This window comes from Lontra canadensis, unplaced genomic scaffold (assembly GCF_010015895.1).
Source record: "Lontra canadensis isolate GAN:19392208 unplaced genomic scaffold, GSC_riverotter_1.0 scaffold81, whole genome shotgun sequence".
Taxonomy (NCBI): Eukaryota; Metazoa; Chordata; class Mammalia; order Carnivora; family Mustelidae; genus Lontra; species Lontra canadensis.
The window spans coordinates 7,264,247-7,285,189 of NW_022631075.1; the positions used below are offsets into that span (position 1 = coordinate 7,264,247).

Below are 20,943 nucleotides of genomic sequence, written 5' to 3' on the forward strand. Positions count from 1 at the left end.
TTTGGGGCACCTGGGTGGCTCAATGGGTTAAAGCCTCTGCCTTCAGCTCAGGTCATGGTTTCAGGGTCCTGGGATCAAGCCCCACATTGGGCTCTCTACTCAGCAGGGAGTCTGCTTCCCCCTCTCTCTCCGCCTGCCTCTCTGCCTACTTGTGATTTCTGTCTGTCAAATAAATAAATAAAATCTTTTAAAAAAAGTCAGTTCAACAGCAATAGAAAGGCAATCTACTGGTGTTGGAAGGACTATCTTGATATAAGAAATATGAAAAAATGCTGAACTGAGCTTTCAGATTTATCAAGACTTTAAAATCTGGTGTGCATCCCTTCCTCTATTAGATCCAGTGGAAAAAGAGTTGAGTTAAAAACTTCCTGAGTCAGCAGTACATAAACAGTCCAATCAACATGTACATTAATTCCCTATTGCTGACATAACAAAATTATGAAATTAGTAGCTTAAATAATATAAATTTATTATTGTAGAATTTTGGAGATGAGAAGTTCAAAATGAGTTCTATGGAGCTGAAATCAAAGGTAACATTCTTTCTGAAGGCACTAGGATGAATTAATTAATTGGTTTTTCCAGATTCTAGAGGTTACCTGTATTTCTTTATTCTTGGTCTCAATAGTCTAACCTTAGTTTCTCTTGTCACATATCTTGTTTTCCCTCTCTCTACTTCTGTCATAGTATCACATTCTTTAACACTGACCCTCCTGTCTCCCTCTTATAATGACCCTGTAATTATGTTGTATCCATATAGATAATGCTGGATAATCTTTTATATCAATGTCTTTAACTTAATCACATCTACAATGTCACAGTATCCCTCTTGTCATGTAAGGTAATATGCTCACAGGTTTGAGGAATTAGAATATAGACATCTTTGGGGGGACATGGAAGGAGGAGTCATTATTCAGTTTTTCAACTTATACAATTTGAAATATTTATGATAAAGATAACGAAGATAGGATGAGGCCAAGGTTTTTATGAAGAGATTACTTAAAACTCTTCTTCCTGAGAAAATGATCATAATCTGCAGAAGTAAGCAGAGGTAACCTGGAAGAATCTTATTTGCATGGTCTAATTTTAAGGAGTGATAGCTAAAGATGAAGGAAATTCATGGGTCAGATATAGAGCATTCCACATGAAACTATTTCACTGGCATAGATTAAATCATCAAGACATTCAAAGAGTAATATTGGAATAAACTTGAAGGAAAACATCTACAATCAGGTGAAAAATTGTCAGTTTCTGTTACTGATAAAATAGGTATCAGTGACAAAAAATGAGACCAGACAATGTATGTATAAGTAGTATATAATTGGGTGAAAAAATTTAAGGAAAAAAGACCTTAAAAAGAAAAAAAAAAGGAAAGAAGGGAGGTAGGGGGTGGAGAGAGGAAGGAAAGAGAGAAGGAAGGAAAGAAGGAAGGGAGAAGGAAGGAAGGAACAAGGAAGGAAGGAAGGAAGACAGGAATGAAGGAAGGAAGGAAGGAAAGAGAGAAGGAAGGAAGGGAGTAAAAGAACGCTAGTTTCACAATGAAGACAAACAGCATCTCCAAATGGAAGAAAAATAAACAAATAACAATCTGTAGAAATAGTTTCCTTGCTGGGAATGACTGATGACACCTCAGTTTCCTTCCCATTTTTGTCACCACTCCATTCAAGTTGCTCAAATTCCTAGCTGATTATATAAAGTGACATTAGTTTGGCTTCTATTTAAGTCAGAGAACTGAAAAAAAAAATAAAAATGAAGGTCAAAGATTACCAAAGAGGATGCATTGACATCTCATTGAAACAAATATCAGGCTTGCATTGGCCATTATATTTCCTTTTTTTTTTCTTTTTTTCCCTGGTTGGTTTTCTGGGGGAGGGGCCTGCCACGTGGGTTTTCAGGCAATGTTCCCTGAATTAAGTCCTCCCACCCCCTCAAGGGGATGGGCTCTGAGGAAACCGGTTTTTCATGCATTTATTCTCTGGGCTTTTTTATGTTTGTTCATCTGTTTTCTTTCCCCTTGACAGCTTTTGATGGTTTTTGGAGGTTTAGAGGAAAGCAAACTTCACCCCAACCTCCCTCTCAGAGAGAAGTCTCAGTCTGTCCCCTCTGGGTGTTGCAGAGCACATAAGTTCCCCCTTAGCCGCTGGCAGAGCAGGTTCCAAGTTGCTGCCCCTGGGGACACAGGAACTCCTGCTTGTACCCAAAACCACGACAGTGGCAGCTGTCTGAGCAGCTCCAAACCACCAGCAACATTCCAAGCAGCAATTGGACACTGAGGTTTTCCCACTGGCTTGGTCTGGGAGTGCCTGGTCTTTCCGGGTCCTAGAGCGCCATGCTGGCGCCTGCATGCACCTCTCTCAGGGGAGGGTGTGGGGCGCGTGCATCTCAGGAATGGTACAGCGCTCATGTGGAGAGTGCAGAAAGGCTGTGCTTCTGCCAGTTGGTGAGGCTCCCAGCCCCTCACGGGAGCCGGACCCCACACGCTTTCAGGTGTGCTGGCGGCGGCTCAGGGACCAAGACCTGGTTTCTCTGCCACACTCTCTCTGGCTCAGTGCCAGGGGTGGATGTCCTTGGTCCAGGGATTTAAGCCCCTGTCCCTAACCACCCTGATTCCCACAATTTCCCCGCATGATCCTTTGTTCTTTTTGAGTGCTTTCAACCAGACTCCAAGTTAATGCTGGTCCCCAGTTGTAGGGCAGTCTCGTATTGGTGTATTACTTTCCAATGTGTTGCTTCTGGTGGCTCCTTCCCCCTTTTGTTTATCTTCTGATATCAGTCCAATGTTTCCACTCTGCTTTACCTGCCCACTGGTGTCTTCTGTCCCCGTAGAGATCCAGACGTGTATAATTCTGATCTCAGGCTGATTTCATGGGTGATTGGAGTTCTTTGGTAGGTAATCAGCTCACTTTAGGGTACAGGTTGAAACAGCGCCTCCTCCTACTTCTCTGCCATCTTGTCTTGACCTCCCTATGCCATTTTTTGCAGTGACTGTCTTTTTATATTTGCTTTAGATAGTTGTTCATGTGTTACTGAAGAGCTGACCATATAGTTGTGGGTTCATTTCTGGTTTTTCTATTCTGTTCCCTTGATCCGTGTGTCTGTTTTTGTGCCAGTACCATACTGTCTTGGTGATTACATGTTTGTAATATAATTTGAAGTCTGGAATTGTAATGCTTCCAGCTTTGCTTTTCTTTTTCAAGGTTGATTCCACTATTCAGATACCCAGATGGGTATTACACTATTCATTTTCTGGTTCCACACCAATTTTAGGATCAGTTGTTTTAGCTCTGTGAAAAAAAAATGCTGTTGGTATTTTGATAGGGATTGCATTAAATGTGTAGATTGCTTTGAGTAGTATAAACACTTTAACAATATGTGTTCTTCCAATCCCTGAGCATGGAAAGTTTTTCTATTTCTTTGCATCATCTTCAATTTCTTTCATAATTGTTCTATAGTTTTCAGAGTACAGATCTTTTACCTCTTTGGTTAGGTTTATTCCTAAGTATCTTGTTATTTTTGGTTAGGTTTATCCCCAAGTATCTTATTATAATAAGCCTAACTTCTTTGGTTATGTTTATTCCTAAGTATCTTATTAACTTTTTATTATTATTCCTAAGTATCTTATTATATTAAGATACTTAGATTCCTAAGTATCTTATTATAATTATTTATACTAGGTTTATTCCTAAGTATCTAATTATTTTATAATTCTCTTACTATTACTTATATACTTATTCCTAAGTATCTTATTATTAAACAGAATCAATTCCTTAATTCCTCTTTCAGCTGCTTCATTTTATTGGAAAATCAGTAGATTTCTGTATGTTGATTTTGTACCCTGTGACTTTACTGACTTTATTTATCAGTTCTAGGTTTTTGGTTTTCTATATAGAGTATCATCTCCTCTTCTAGAAAAGAAAATTTGATTTCTCCCTTGATGATTTAGATGCCTTTTATTTCTTTTTGTTATCTGATTGCTGTGACTAGGACTTCCAGTACTATGTTAAATAACAGTGGTGATAGTGGACAGCATTGTCTCATTCCTGACCTTAGAGGAAAAGATTTCAGTTTTTCCCCATTGGTAATTATATTAGCTTTGTGGGTTTTTTGCATAAGATCTTTATTATACTGAGGTATGTTCCCTCTATCTCTATTTTGTTGAAGGTTTTTATCATGAATGAATGTTGTACTTTCTCAAAGCTTTTTTTTCCTGCATCTGTTAAGGGGAGCATATGGTTCTTATCATTTATTTTATTAATATGGTTAATCATGTTGATTAATTTCCAAATATTGAACCAACCCTTCAGCCCAGGAATAAATCCCACTTAATCATGGTGAATGACTCTTTTAATGTACTATTGGATTGGATTTGCTAGTACCGTATGAAGAATTTTTGCATCCATGTTCATCAGGAATATTGGCCTGTAGTTGTCTTTTTTAGAGAGTCTTTGTCTGGTTTTGGGATCAGGGTAATGCTGGCCTTATAGAATGAGTTTGGACGTTTTCATTCCTTTTCTATTTTGGGGAATAGTTTGAGAAGAATAGGCATTAACTCTTCTTTAAATGTTTGGTAGAATTCCCTGTGAAATCATCTGACCCTTGACTTTTTTTTGTTGGAAGATTTTTTACTACAGATTCAACTTCTTTGATGGTTATTAGCCTATTCCAGTTTCTATTTCTTCCTGTTTTGGTTTTGATATTTTAAATGTTTCTAGAAATTTATCCATTTTTTCCAGATTGCCCAATTTGTTGGCATATACTTTTTCATAATATTCTCTTATAATTGTATTTCTCTGAGGTGTTGGTTGTTATTTCCATTATTTCATTTGTGATTTTGGAGGAGGTTCTTTTCTCTTTTTTTTTCATAATTCTGGCTAAGGGTTTATCACTTTTATTTTATTCTTTTTTTAAAGGAAGAGTTCCTGGTTTCATTGATCCTTTCTACTGGGTTGTTTTATTTTGTTTGTTTCTGTATCATTTATTCCTGCTCTAATCCTTATTACTTCCCTTCTTCTGCTGGCTTTAGTATTCATTCAACATACTTTTTTTAGCTCCTTTAGGTGTAAATTTAAGTTGTTTATTTGAGATTTTTCTTGCTTCTTGAGGTAGGTCTGTATTGTTATATGTCTCTCTTATGACAATTTTTGTTACATCCCAAAGGTTTTGGACTATTGTGTTCTCATTTTCACTTATTCCATGTATTTTTTTTTTTAATTTTCATCTTTAAGTTCCTTATTGACACACTATTTCTTTAGTAGCATGTTCTTTAACCCCATATGTTTGTGGTCTTTCCAATATTTTTATCTTTTGATTAACTTAAGTTTCATAGCACTTTTATCAGAAAATGTGTATGGTACGATTGACCATAGCAACTTCTTACTAGATATGTCTCCTGAGGCTAGAGAAATAAAAATAATCTATTAGGATTTCATCAATATAAATAGCTTCTGCACAACAAAGCAAAAAATCAACAAAACTAAAAGACAGCCTTCAGAATATGGAAGATATTTGAAATGATATATCAGATAAAAGGGTTGTATCAAAAATATATAAAAAACTGATCAAACACAATACTCAAAAAAGAAATAATCAGTTAAGAATGGGCAGATGGTATGAATAGACATTTTTCCAGAGAAGGCATACAGATGGTCAACAGACACATGGAAAGATGCTCAACATCATTCATTATCAGGGAAATAAAAATCAAAACTACAATAAGATATCACTTCACACCTATCAGAATGGTTAAAATTAACAAAACAGGAAACAACAGGTGTTGTGTGGAGAAAGGGGAACCCTCTCGCACTGTTGGTAGAAATGCAAACCCGTGTAGCCACTCTAGAAAACAGTATGGAGCTTCCTCTTATAATCGAGCAATTGCACTACCTGGTATTTGCTCAAAGGATACAAAAATACTGATTCAAATGTATACAGGCACCCTTATGTTTACAGCAGCATTATTTGACAATAGGCAAATTATGGAAAGAGCCCAAATATACATCATCTGATGAATGGATAAAGAGGCAATATAAACATACAATGGAATATCACTCAGCAATCAAACAAATGAAATCATGGGGTGCCTGGGTAGCTCAGTCAGTTAAGTGTCTGACTCTTGACTTCAGCTCAGGCCATGAGCTTGGGGTTGTGAGATTGAGTCCCACATCAGGCACCACACTGGGCCTGAAGACTGCTTAAGATTCTCTCTCTCTCCAGGATGTCTGGGTGGCTCAGTTGGTTAAATACTGCCTTTGGGTCAGGTCATGATCCCAGAGTCCTAGGATCAAGTCCCATATCAGGTTTCTCCTGATTTGTGGGGAGACTGCTTCTCCCTCTCCCTCTGCCTATCCCCTGTTGTGCTCTCTATCTTTCTCTCTTTGTCAAATAAATACAGGAAATCTTAAAACAAAACAAAAAAAAAGCTCTTTTAAAGGTTCTGTCTCTCTCCATCTCCCTCTGCCTCCTATCTCTTTTAAAAAGAAAAATGAAATCTTGACATTTCCAATGACTTGGGAAGAGCTAGAGAGAATTATGATAAGTGAAATAAGTCAGTTAGAGATAAACAAATACCATATGATTTCACTCATATGTGGAATTTAAGAAACAAAACAGATGAACATAGGGGTTAAAAAAAAAAAGAGGTAAGCCAGAAAGTTGTTAACTACAGAAGACAAACTAAGGGTTACTGGAAAGGAGGTGCAATGGGTTAAATGGGTGATGGGTATTAATGAGGGCACTTGATGTGATGAGACCTGGGTGTGATATGTAAGCAATGAATCACTTAATTCTACACCTCAAACTAGTATTACACTGTATGTTTACTAAATGGAATTTAAATAAAAACTTGGGAAAAAGTTAATCAAACAAATTTAATTAATTAAATCAAATTAAATAATTAAATTATACTCAATCATATTAAATTATATTTATTTATAATTTATATTTTATCTGAATTATATATTTATACTGTACAATATATAAATTTATATATTTATAATTTATATTTATTATATTAGATTATATTAAATTAATTCAATTAATTCAATTAAATTAAGCTTTCAAACAGGAAACATTGCCTGAGTTGAAAAGGTCAGTGACTATATATTAGTCTATATAGTAGTTTACATAACTACTATATAGTCTGTATAGTAGACTATATAGTCGTTTTCTCTCTCTCTCTGTGTCTCTCTCCCTCTCTTTCTCTCTCTATATATAGAGAGAATTAATCAGTCTTCCCGGAGTTGAGGGGAATAACATATACTAAAAATTTAGGATTAACCAAAGATATACTTAAAACATACTAATATCTTTGCAATAATTTTAATATTAAATTAGAATAACTGAAAATAAATATTCAACTATATAAGTAAAATTAAAAATAATAAAAACAGCAATTAATGTACAAGAGGGGAAATAGAGTATATCAGCAAATGAAAAATATGCTATTTTTTCTTATTTCTTTTATTTTCTTTTCAATATAGTAAAATCATGTTTTAAAAAGTGAATAGAGACCCCAAAATTGAGAATTTCTTCACAGCCCTGCAGCTGCACATGGAGGTTCTATGTTTGTTTCCATACCACAGAAAACATATATTGAGTTTCACTGGTAGTGCTATGGCTATCATTTGGATTACCCATGAGGAAAAGAAAGGAGGAGTGTGAAGTGGTTCATGAATATTCAAAGAAGGCAAATAAGACAATTAGTCTGAAACCTAACTTCTACCATAAAGAATGTTGTGTCGAAAAAAAAAAAAAAAGATTATTGAGATGCATGAAAAGAGAAATACCAAACAAAAGAATGATTAAAAGACTCCACATGGAGTAATACCTGCATATTTACTGGACAGGGAGGGACAGTTCTGAGCTAAAGTACTTTCCAAAATGATCAAACAAAAATGAAAAGAGAAAGTGAGAAAATGAAAGGTCCTTTTGCCCAAAGTTTGTGCTCAGGAAGAAAAAAATATATTAAAAGTTATTCAAACAAGTAAGAGAAAGAAGGAAGTATGGAAGAAGATGGCTACTTTATAAAGTCTCCTTTGTTGGAGATGGCTTTATCTGAAAACCACCTAAATATGAAAGATCAGTTAAATGGGGAGAAGTCATGAACAGACATTTCTCCAAAGAAGACATTCAAATGGTCAAATGAGATACCACCTTACACCAGTTAGAATGGCAAAAATTAACAAAACGGTGAACAACAAATGTTGGCGAAGATGTGGAGAAAGGGGAGCCCTCCTACACTGCTGTTGGAAATACAAGCTGGTGAAGTCACTCTGGAAAACAGTATAGAAGTTCCTCAAAAAATTGAAAATAGATCTACCCTACAACCCAGCAGTTGCACTACTGGATATTTACCCCAAAGATACAAATGAGGTGATGTGAAGGGGCACTTGCACCCCAATGTTTATGGTGGTAATGTCCATAATAGCCAAACTATGGAAAGAGTCCAGATGTCCATTGACAGATGAATTGATAAAGAAGATGCTGCCATCAAAAATGAAATCTTGGCATTTGCAATGATGCAAATCAACTAAAGGGCATTATGCTAAGCAAAATAAGTCAATAGGAGAAGGACAATTATCATATGATCTTACTGATATGTGAAACTTAAAAAACAAGGCAGAGGATCATAGGGGAAGAGAGGAAAAAATGAAATAAGATGAAACCAGAGAGGGAGACAAACCATAAGAGACTCTTAATCTTAGGAAAAACTGAAGTTTGCTTGGGAAGGGAGGGGATTGGGGGGTGTGGTGGTCGTGTGATGGACTTTGGATATGGTATGTGTTGTGGTGGCACTGAGTGTTATGTAAGACTGATGAGTCATAGACCTATATCCCTGAAAAAAACAATACATTATATGTTAATTAAAAAAATCATACTTACCTGGCAGGGTTGTTCTTAAGCTAAATGGTTTGATACATATGAATCACTTAGAATAATGCTTGGGAGCAAGTGTGTATCAAGTCAATACAGAGCCTTTCTGAAAATTTAGGAATAAAGAAAATTTGTTTGGGGGGAAAAAAAAAGATCAGTTAGGCCAACGGGCTTACTTTTCAAAAAGTCCCCTGTAACACAGGCAAAAGTTGGCCTGCCCCAATACTAGGAATAAAAAATCCCTCAGAACACTTGGGTGGCTTGGCTTGTTGAGTGTCTACCTTTGGCTTTGGTCATATTTCCATGGTCCTGGGATCCAGTCCTGCATTTGGCTATCTGATCAGTGAGGAGACTGCTTCTCCCTCTGCTTGTCACTCCCCCTACTTGTGCTCTCTTTCTTTGAAAAATAAATAAATAAAATCTTAAAAAAACAAATAAACAAAAAGAATCCCTCATCCCTGTTGGGGATGATTCCACGTTAAAACCTGTTAAACCCCTAGGGCCTGCCTGGGCCTACTTAGCCATAGTGACTCCATGTTGCCTAGGTAGCCATTTTGTTGTTTAATAAATGCCTCAACAGTTACTGATATCAGTTCCAGGTAATTGTTGCTAAAACACACACCTAAAACAAGGCCATTTTGTTGGTTAATATATGCCTCAGCAGTTACTAGTATCGGTTCCAGGTAACCATTACTAAAACTCACAGGTAGGAGACATCCAATCAGCCAAAGCCACATATGTAGAGGTCTGCGGTTGCACCCCATAAAACTAATCTGTAAGACCAAGGGGGGGTCACTCTTTTCGGAGGCGGCCCTGGCCGGTCAGTCTGACTTCTAATGCTTGGCATAGAATAAAGCTTCACATAACTTTCACTTTGTCTCAGCCTCGTTCCCCCGGCCGGTCAGTCTAACTTCTAATGCTTGGCATAGAATAAGGCTTTGTATAACTTTCACTTTATCTCAGTCTCATTCCTTTGATAACAGACCCAACAATCCCCACTATATACAACTTAGGATGTTATTACCAGAAGTACTGTCCTTGAGGTAAATGTAAGTGAGTTGGACCTGGTGACACAAGAAGACAGAGTTATTTTGGGAAAAATGTGCTCAGGTTACCCAAAAATCCAGAAAACGATGGATGCATAAATGCATTCTTGCTGCTTCGACAGAAGCTTCAGATAAGTAGCTCCTTATAGTTACTGAAAACTAAACACCAATCAGGAAAACCACCATCTGTGATGGTTCTGAACACTACCAAGAGGCCTTACCTATTGGCAGTCATCAAAAGAATTACTTATTCTACTATAATAAATAAATTAATTAATTTAAAAAAACTAAATACTAAGCAAAGTAACTGTGAAATCAAGGAAAAAAGATGAATTTTTTTAAAAGAATAAATTAATGCTTTGTGCAAATATACCCTACTGTATGCATTCTGAAAAATTTCAGGAAAATGAAAGTAGGCCAAACAACAGAGAACCTGAATAAAGCAAATACCTAAGAATTTTTTGTTAAAAATACAAGATTACTCTTAAATACATTTTTGATATATTTTTTTCAAGAATGGGTTCTTTCATAGTTTTAAATCAAGCACTGCATGTGGTGCATAAACAATGAATCTTGGAACATTGAAAAAATAAAATTTAATTTAAAAAAGTTTTAAAAAAGCATATGCTTCAAATCATTTTAATTTTCTATATAGGAGGAATATTTCCATTTTTTTAAAAGATTTTACGTATTTATTTGACAGAGATCACAAGTAGGCAGAGAGGCAAGCAGAAAGAGAGGAGGAAGCAGGCTCCCTGATGACCAGAGAGCCTGAAGTGGGGCTTGATGCCAGGATACTGGGATCTTGACCTGAGCTGAGGGCAGAGGTTTTAACCCACTGAGCCACCCAGACGCCCCTTAAGTACTATTTTAGTATGGTTAAAAAAAACTTTATTCCTAGTTTACAGTTCATTATCCCTACACATTTTCTAAATGTTTTCATCAAGTACATATTTAGAATATTAATGGCTATATCTTTGTATATTTTCTTCCTTGATCTAATGAGATAGAGGATTGTACTATGTAATACTAATATTTTTGACACCCTAGTTTGCACTATACTTGTCTATGTTATAACATTTCTTTTCTTTTACTACAATATTTATTATACTGAGACTTAGTTAAAGATCTTGGAATTCATAATTTGAGGTTATTCTGAAATTTACTCTTTTAAAAGCAATCATGGCAAAATTTTATTGTTAGGGTAGGTTTACATAAAACATTGGAAAGGGGTGCCTGGGTGGCTCAGTGAGTTAAAGCCTCTGCCTTCAGCTCAGGTCAAGATCCCAGGGTCCTGGGATCGAGCCCCACATCGTGCTATCTGCTCAGTGGGGATCCTGCTTCCCCCTCTCTCTGTGCCTGCCTCTCTGCCTACTTGTGATCTCTGTCTGTCAAATAAATAAATAAAGTCTTTAAAAAATAGCATTTAATTTCGTGTGAATAAGAGGGCATCCATAATTACTGTTATTATTTATCAGGTTTTATATATACTTAATTTGCTCATTAACTTTGGATGTTTAGCTTAAGATGGTGGATTGAGCATACACTTTCTCTAAAAGCCTTTATAATGATGATGAAATATGAGAAATCAAAAAATTGGTAACAGTACTTTTAACACTAAGAATAGTAACATCAGTAGACTAGAAGCAGACAGTGGAGACATTGAGGTATTGGGAAATCACTGTTTTAAAACACTGCCTTAAAATTAATATATAATATATATAGATTCTATTAGCTCTGTTTCTTTGGGGAAACCTGACTGACACACAATATTTACAGTAATAGTATGGAAAAGTCACTACACAAGCAAATAAATAATGTTCAAAAAGCAGTACTAAGAAGTCCCAGAAACAGAAAAGAATCTTATTTTTAAAATTAGCATATTATAATGAAGATAACTGCATTTTTCCACAAGTAATAAGGAGACATTTAAAGACACAAAGCTTGGGCCATTCACAGGAAAAATATAACTTAATAAATAGAAATTGTATCTGAAGACCACCCATTGAAATTACTAGACAAATTCTAACTAGTTATTACAAATATGCTCAAAGAATAATAAGAAACCATAAAAAATGTGCCTTCAGCAAAAGAAACAGTTAACAAAGCCAAAAGACAACTGAATGAATGGGAGAAGATATTTGCAAATGACATATCAGATAAAGGGCTAGTATCCAAAATCTATAAAGAGTTTAGCAAACTCAACACCCAAAGAACAAATAATCCAATCAAGAAATGGGCAGAGGACATGAACAGAAATTTCTGCAATGAAGACATCCAGATGGCCAAGAGACACATGAAAAAATGCTCCACATCCCTTGGCATCAGGGAAATACAAATCAAAACTACAATGAGATACAACTTCACACCAGTCAGAATGGCTAAAATTAACAAGTCAGGAAATGACAGATACTGGAGAGGATGAAGAGAAAGGGGAACACTTCGACAATGTTGGTGGGAATGCAAGCTGGTGCAGCCGCTCTGGAAAACAGCATGGAGGTTCTTCAAAAAATTGAAAATAGAGCTACCCTACAACCCAGCAATCACACTACTGGGTATTTACCCTAACGATACAAATGTAGTGATCTGAAGGGGCACGTGCACCTGAATGTTTATAGCAGCAAGGTCTGCAATAGCCAAACTATGGAAAGAATCTAGATATCCATCTACAGATGAATGGATAAAGAAGATGTGGTATATATCTACAATGGAATGCTATGCAGCCATCAAAAGAAATTAAATCCTGCTATTTGTGACTATGTGGATGGAACTATAGCATATTATGCTGAGTGAAATAAGTCAATCAGAGAAAGACAATTATCATATGATCGTCCTGATATGAGAAATTTGAAGCACAAAGTGTGGGATTTGGGGGGTAGGGAAGGAAAAAATGAAACAAGATTGGATTGGGAGGGAGACAAACCATAAGAGACTCTTAATCTTACAAAAAAAAAAAAAACTGAGGGTTGCCAGGGGAAGGGGGTATGAAGATGGTGGTTGGGTTATGGACATTGGGGAGGGTATGTGCTATGGTGATTACTGTGAGGTGTGTCAGCCTGATGATTCAGAGACCTATACTACTGGGGCAAATAATACATTATATGTTAATAAAAATAATTTTAAATGAGATTATACAGTCTAAGCAACAGAGAGAACTAAGAAAATAAACAGAGCTTAAAGATATTCATGGGATATCATCGAGCCTACACCAACATGCATATGATGGGAGCTGATGACAGAGAAAATAAGATTAAAGGGCATACAAGGATTATTTAAAAACAATGTCTAAAAACTTCCCACATTTTATAAAATACATGAATCCATACATTTAAGAAACTCAAAACAATATTCAATAAGATAAATACAAAGACATGCACCCATTATAATCAAACTGTTGAAAGACAAAGACAATGGAAAGAATTCTGGAATCAGCAAGAAAGAAGAGACTCATTATATACCAGTGATCCTCAATAAAATTAGCAACCAATTTTTCTTTGAGAAAAATCAAAAACATGAAGGCCAGAATTCAGTGGAATGAGATTTTTAAATCTTTGAAATGAAAGCAAGCAAACAAAAACAAATGAAAATACCTGCCAACCAAGAAGTCTAGATAGGGAGAAAGTAATCTTTAAAAATTAATCAAAAATTATGACATTCCTAGATAAACAAAAGCTAAAAGAGTTTCTTTGTAGTAGATCTTCTCTACAAGAAATCCTAAAGGGAGTTTATCAGGCTGAATGAAAGGAGACTGGACAGTAACTGAAAGCCATATGAGGAAATAGGAACTTTGGTAGAGGTAAATTCACAGGAAGAGATTATGCTGAGTGAAATAAGTCAAGCAGAGAGAGTCAATTATCATAGGGTTTCACTTATTTGTGGAGCATAACAAATAACATGGAGGACAAGGGGAGTTAGAGAGGAGAAGGGAGTTGGGGGAAATTGGAAGGGGAGGTGAACCATGAGAGACTATGGACTCTGAAAAACAATCTGAGGGGTCTGAAGGGGTGGAGGGTGGGAGATTGGGGGAACCAGTTGGTGGGTATTGGAGAGGGCACGTATTGCATGGACCACTGGGTGTGGTGCAAAAACAATGAATACTGTTACACTGAAAATAAATTTAAAAAATTTTAAAAAAGCCAATGTTATTGGATCTTTATTTTGTAACACCACTATTTTTCCCTTATATTATTTAAAATACAAATTCCTTCAAACAGTTATTATAAATCTGTTTTACTGGAAATACACTGTATAAAAATGTAATCCGTGGCTGCCATACCATGAAGAGGGAGGAACAGTATAGGAAGAGTATTGATACTATTGTGGCTAATTTGACATTAATACAAACTGGATTCCTATAAATTAAAGATCTAGATTATCATAGACATCATAGGAAAAGAAAAATACATACTAATAGCCCAGGTATATAAGTACAAATATTATCAACAAAATACATGTAGTCAAATCTATAACCATATTAAAAGAAAGACACTCCATGACTGATGAGATTATCCCAGGAATGCAAGGAGGTATTAACATATGAAAATAATTGTTGTACACCACATCGAAAGTAATGAAAAACAACATATGATTCTTTCAGTTGATGTAGAAAAAGCATTTGACAAAAATCTTACACATTTTACTGTAAACACTCAACAAACTAAAAATAGCAGGGAACTTGATCTACATGATAGCATACATTTATGAACTTCCCACAGCTAAAACCATATTCAATGATAAAATACTGAAAACTTACCCCTAATATCAGGAACTAAAAAAAGTACCAATTTTTGCCATTTTATTCAACATTTTACTGGAATTTCTAGTCAGAAAACTTAGTAAAGAAAAAGAAACAAGGAAGAATTAAAACTATCTATATTCATAGATGGCAGGATTTTACATATGGAAAATCTTAAAGAACCCACGCCAAAAAATAAAAAAATAAATAAATAAACAAATAAATAAAAACAACTATTGAGCTAATTTAAAAACTCAGCAAAGTTACAGATTACAAGATTAACACACAAAATTTTGTTGTGGTTTTATTTAAAAGCAATGAAGAATCTAAAGAAGGTGTTAAAGAAACAATTTGATTTACAATAACAACAAAAAGAATAAAATGCTTAAAAATGAATATAACAATATACAAACAAAAGCTTTATATAACAGTAAAATCTTGGAGGTTGAGACAAGATGGCGGGGAAGTAGGAGGAGGCACCCTTTCAACCCGTACCCTAAAGTGAGCTGATTACCTTCCAAAGAACTCCGATCACCCATGAAATCAGCCTGAGATCAGAATTATACACGTCTGGATCTCTACAGGTGCAGAAGATGCCAGTGGGCAGGTAAAGCAGAGTGGGAAAGTCCGACTGATATCGGAAGATAAACAAAAGGGGGAGGGAGCCACCAGTGGCGATGTATTGGAAAGTAATACCCCAATACAAGAGTGCCCAGCATCTGGAGACCAGCATTAACTTGGAGACTGGTTGAAGGCACTCAAAGAGAGCAAAGGATCGCGGGGTGGGGGGGGGGGCGGAATTGTGGGAATCCGGGTGGCTAGGGACAGGAGCTTAAGTTCCTGGACCCAGGACAGCCTCCCCTGGCACTGAGCTGAGCCAGAGAGAGTGCAGCAGAGAAACCAGGTCTTGGTCCCTGAGCGGCCAGTGCACCCTAGAACACGTGGTGTCTGGCTCCGGTGAGGGGCTGGGAGCCTCGCCAGGTGGCAGAACACAAAGCCTTGCTACAGAGCCAGAGAAGCGCATGCCCCTCACCCTCCCCTGAGAGAGGTGCACGCAAGCCCGGGTGTTCTAAGATCCAGAAAGACCAGGCACTCTCAGCCTGGGCCAGCGGGAAAGTCTCAGTGTGCAATCACTGCTTGGAACCTCTCTGGCGGTCTGGAGCTGCCCAGGCAGCCACCTCTGCCATGGTTTTGGGTAGAAGCAGAAGATCCTGCGTCTCCAGGGACTGTGACTCAGAACCTGCTCTTCCAGCGGCCAAGGGGGAATTTATTTGGGCTCTGCAGCACCCACAGGAGAGCAGACTGAGGCTTCTCTCTGAGAGGGGGGTCAGGGTGCAGTTTGCTTTCTTCTAAACCTACAAAAACCATCAAAAGCGGTCAAGGCCAGAGGGAAAAAAAAAAAAGTGAACAAACATAAAAACCTCCAGAGAACAAAAGCCTGAAAAAAACGGTTTCCTCAGAGCCCACCCCCTTGAGGGGCGTGGGAGGACTTAACTCAGGGAACATCATTGACTGAAAACCCACGTGGCAGGCCCCTCCCCCAGAAAACCAACCAGGAATGAAAAAAAAAAAGATGACAAGAGAAAAACCACCACCACTTCATAGGACAAGTTTTATTTTTAATTCGTTCCCACTATTCTGGCTCATGTTTTTATATATAGATAATTTTTTAACCTATTTACCATCACAGTGAGATGTCCAGTACATCAAATTCCATAATAACCTTCTAACCTGAACTTTTTGATACATACACCTGTGTTTTTCTTTTGCATTTCTATTTTTTAAATTCTTTTTTTTAACTTTAGTCTAGTCTAGTTTATTCCTTTTTTATTTTTATTTTCTAATATTCATATAGAGTTAAACTTCAAGGTAATCGCCTTTCACCAATCAATGATACCCCTATAGGTAAACCAATTTTTAATCCCCCTTTATCTTAGGAAAGTTGAGTCCTTTAACAAAGCTATCAAGATACATCCAGGAAGAATCAAAACAACCTTCCTCGCCCACAATGAGAATTTATAACCATTCTCCCAACTTTTTTTCCACCAGTGTTTCTGTGTTTTTGTGTTTGTCCTGATAGTATATAAATCTTACACTTGGGGTTCTTTTTGACGAGGTTCTTCCTGTATTTGCTTATATATATATTTTTTCCTCTCGTCATATACTTTTATCAGTCTTTTTGTTTGTCTGTTTTTGTTTGTATACCTCATAAATCTTACCTTGAGGCCCATTTGGGCTGAACCTTCTATTTCATCTTACCTTTCTTTCCTGTTCTCTCTCTCTCTTTTTTTATTTTTCTTTTTTTTTTCTCTCGTTTAGGTGGGGAATCCTGATTGCTCAGAAGCATTCCAGGGTGCACCTTGACTGCACCACGGTTGATACATCCAGCTACATCCGTTCAGCCATCTCTCACCAAAATGACTAAGAGGAGGAATGCCCAACAGAAGAAAAATACAGAGGATGGGCCTTCTGCAACAGAGCTAATGGCTATCGACATAGACAATATGTCAGAAAGAGAATTCAATCTAACAATTATCCAGGCAAAAGCTAGGTTGGAGAGAGCCATGGATGACCAAACGGAATTGATTAGGGCCGAACTGAAAGCGACCAGAGTTGATGTTCACAATGTTAGGACAGAGCTGAAAGCTACCAGGGATGAGGTTCACAATGCTCTCAATGAGTTCCAATCTAATCTAAATTCTCTTAAAGCTAGGGTAACTGAGACAGAAGATAGAATTAGTGATCTGGAGGACAAACAGATACAGAGAAGGGATCAGGAGGAAGCCTGGAACAAACAGCTTAGAAGCCACGAAAACAGAATCAAGGAAATAAATGATGCCATGAAACGTTCCAACATCAGAATTATTGGAATCCCTGAAGGGGAGGAGAAAGAAAGAAGTCTAGAAGAGATAGTGGAACAAGTTCTTCATGTAAATTTTCCCAATCTCATGAATGGAACCAGCGTTCATTTACTAGAGGCCGAACGGCCTCCACCCAAGATTATAGATTCCAGAAAAATTTTAAGGCACCTGATAGTCAAATTGAGGAATCATAATTGTAGATATAATCTCTTGAAAGCCGCTAGGCCAAAGAGGCTCCTTACTTACAGAGGAAATACCATCAGAATAAAATCAGACCTGTCCGCAGAGACCTGGCAAGCCAGAAAGGGCTGACAAGATATATTCAGGGCACTAAATGAGAAGAACATGCAGCCAACAATACTTTATCCAGCAAGACTGACATTCAAAATGGATGGAGAGATAAAGAGTTTCCAAGACCAGCAAGGCTTAAAAGACTATGCAACCACCAAGCTGACACTGCAGGAAATATTAAGGGGGTTCTATAAAAGAGGAAAAATCCTTAGAATAGCATTGAACAGAAATATAGAGACAATCTACAGAAAGAAAGACTTCAAAGGTAACACAATGTCAATAAAAACGTATCTTTCAATAATCACTTTCAATGTGAATGGCCTATATGCACCCATAAAACCGCACAGGGTTGCAGTTGGATAAAAGGACAGGACCCATCCATATGTTGTCTCCAAGAGACCCGTTTTGAACCTAAAGATACACGCAGGCTGAAAGTGAAGGGATGGAGAAGCATCTTTCATGCCAATGGGCCTCAAAAGAAGGCCAGGGTAGCGATTCTCATATCAGACAATTTAGATTTTAAACTAAAGATGTAGTCAGAGATACAGAAGAACACTACATAATTCTTAAATGGACTATCCACCAAGATGATCTAGCAATTATAAATAACTATGCCCCCAATACGGGAGCAGCCAATTACATAAGAAAACTGTTAATCAAGATAAAGAGTCATATTGATATGAATACATTAATAGTAGGTCTTAACACACCTCTTTCAGAAATAGACAGATCATCGAAGCAGAAAATCAATAAAGAAACTAGAGCATTGAATGACACAATGGACCATATGGACCTCATAGATATATACAGGACATTCCACCCTAAAACAACAGAATACTCATTCTTCTCAAGTGCACATGGAACCTTCTCAAGAATAGACCACATACTGGGTCACAAATCAGGGTTCAAACAATACCAAAAGACTAAGATTATTCCCTGCATCTGATTCTCAGATCACAATGCTTTGAAACTAGAGCTCAATCACAAGGAAAAGTTCGGAAGGAACTCAAACACCTGGAAGCTAAAGACCACCTTGCTTAAGAATGCTTGGATCAACCACGAGATCAAGGAAGAACTGAAACAATTCATGGAAACCAATGAGAATGAACACACTTTGGTCCAAAACCTATGGGATTCAGCAAAGGCAGTCCCAAGTGGAAATATATAGCCATCCAGCCTCCCTCAAAAAAATTGAAAAATCCAGAACACAGCAGCTGTCTCTACACCTTAAAGAACTGGAAAATCAAAACAAATCAAACCAACTCCACACATAAGAAGGTAAATAATCAAGATTAGAGCTGAGATCAATGAGGTAGAAACCAGAGATACAGTAGAACATATAAATGAAACTAGAAGCTGGTTCATTGAAAGAATCAATAAGATCAATAAACAATTGGCCACACTAATCCAAAAGAAAAGAGAGAAAGCCCAAATTCATAAAATTATGAATGAAAGGGAGAGATCACAACTAACACCAAGGAAGTAGAAACAATCATCACAAGTTATTATCCACAATTATATGCCAATAAGCTAAGCAACCTAGAGGAAATCGATGCATTCATGGAAAACTATAAACTCCCAAAATTGAATCAGGAAGAAATTGATAACCTAAATAGAACAATATCTAGTAACGAGATTGAAAGAGTCATCAAAAACCTCCCAAAAAACAAGAGCCCAGAACCTGATGGATTCCCTGGGGAATTCTATCAAACATTCAAGAAGAAATAACACCTATTCTCCTGAAGCTGTTTCAAAAAATTGAAGCAGAAGGAAAATTTCCAGACTCTTTCTATGAAGCCAGCATTATCCTGATCCCCAAACCAGGCAAAGACCCTACTAAAAAGGAGAATTTCAGACCAATATCACTGATGAATATGGATACTAAGATTCTCAACAAGATCCTAGCAAATAGGATCCAACAGCACATTTAAAAGATTATACACCATGACCAGGTGGGATTCATTCCTGGGCTACAAGGATGGTTCAGCAGTCACAAATCAATCAATGTGATAGAACAAATTAATAAGAGAGGAGAGAAGAACCACATGGTCCTCTCAATTGATGCAGAAAAAGCATTTAACAAAATCCAGCATCTGTTCCTGATTAAAATGCTTCAAAGTATAGGGACAGAGGGAACATTCCTGAACTTCATAAAATCTATCTATGAAAGACCCACAGCAAATATCATCCTCAATGGGAAAAAGCTTGCAGCCTCACATTGAGATCAGGAACACAAGGATGCCCACTCTCACCACTCTTGTTCAACATAGCATTAGAAGTCCTAGCAACAGCAATTAGACAACAAAGAGAAATAAAAGCTATCCAAATTGGCAGTGAAGAAGTCAAACTCTCTCTCTCTTTGCAGATGACATGATTCTTTATATGGAAAACCCAAAAGACTCCACCCCCTACCTACTAGAACTCATACAGCAATTCAGTAACGTGGCAGGATACAAAGTCAACGTACAGAAATCAGTGGCTTTCTTATACACTAACAATGAAAATGCAGAAAGGGAAATTAGAGAATCGATTCCATTTACTATAGCACCAAGAACCATAAGATACCTGGGAATAAACCTAACCAAAGAGGTAAAGGATCTGTACTCGAGGAACTACAGAACACTCATGAAAGAAATTGAAGAAGACACAAAAAGATGGAAGACCATTCGATGCTCTTGGATTGGAAGAATAAACATAGTTAAAATGTCTATACCGCCTAGAGCAATTTATACTTTTAATGCCATTCCAATCAAAATTCCACTGGTATTTTTCAAAGAGCTGGAGCAAATAATCCAGAAATTTGTATGGAATCAGAAGAGACCCCAAATCACTAAGGAAATGTTGAAAAACAAAAATAAAACTTGCGGTATCACGTTATCTGATATCAAGCTTTACTACAAAGCTGTGATCACCAAGAAAGCATGGTACTAGCATAAAACAGATGCATAGACCAGTGCAACAGAGTAGAGAGCCCAGATATGGACCCTCAACTCTATGGTCAAATAATCTTTGACAAAACAGGAAAAATATCCAGTGGAAAAAAGACAGTCTCTTCAATAAATGGTGCTAGGAATACTGGACAGCTATATGTAGAAGAATGAAACTCAACCATTCTCTTACACCGTACACAAAGATAAACTCA

General features: G+C 36.9%; 1 pseudogene; it reads left to right on the plus strand.

Annotated features, from left to right (window-relative positions):
• Positions 1 to 10,355, plus strand: part of LOC116882146 — a 79,248-nt pseudogene extending 68,893 nt beyond the window's left edge.
• Positions 10,356 to 20,943: the final 10,588 nt, after the last annotated feature.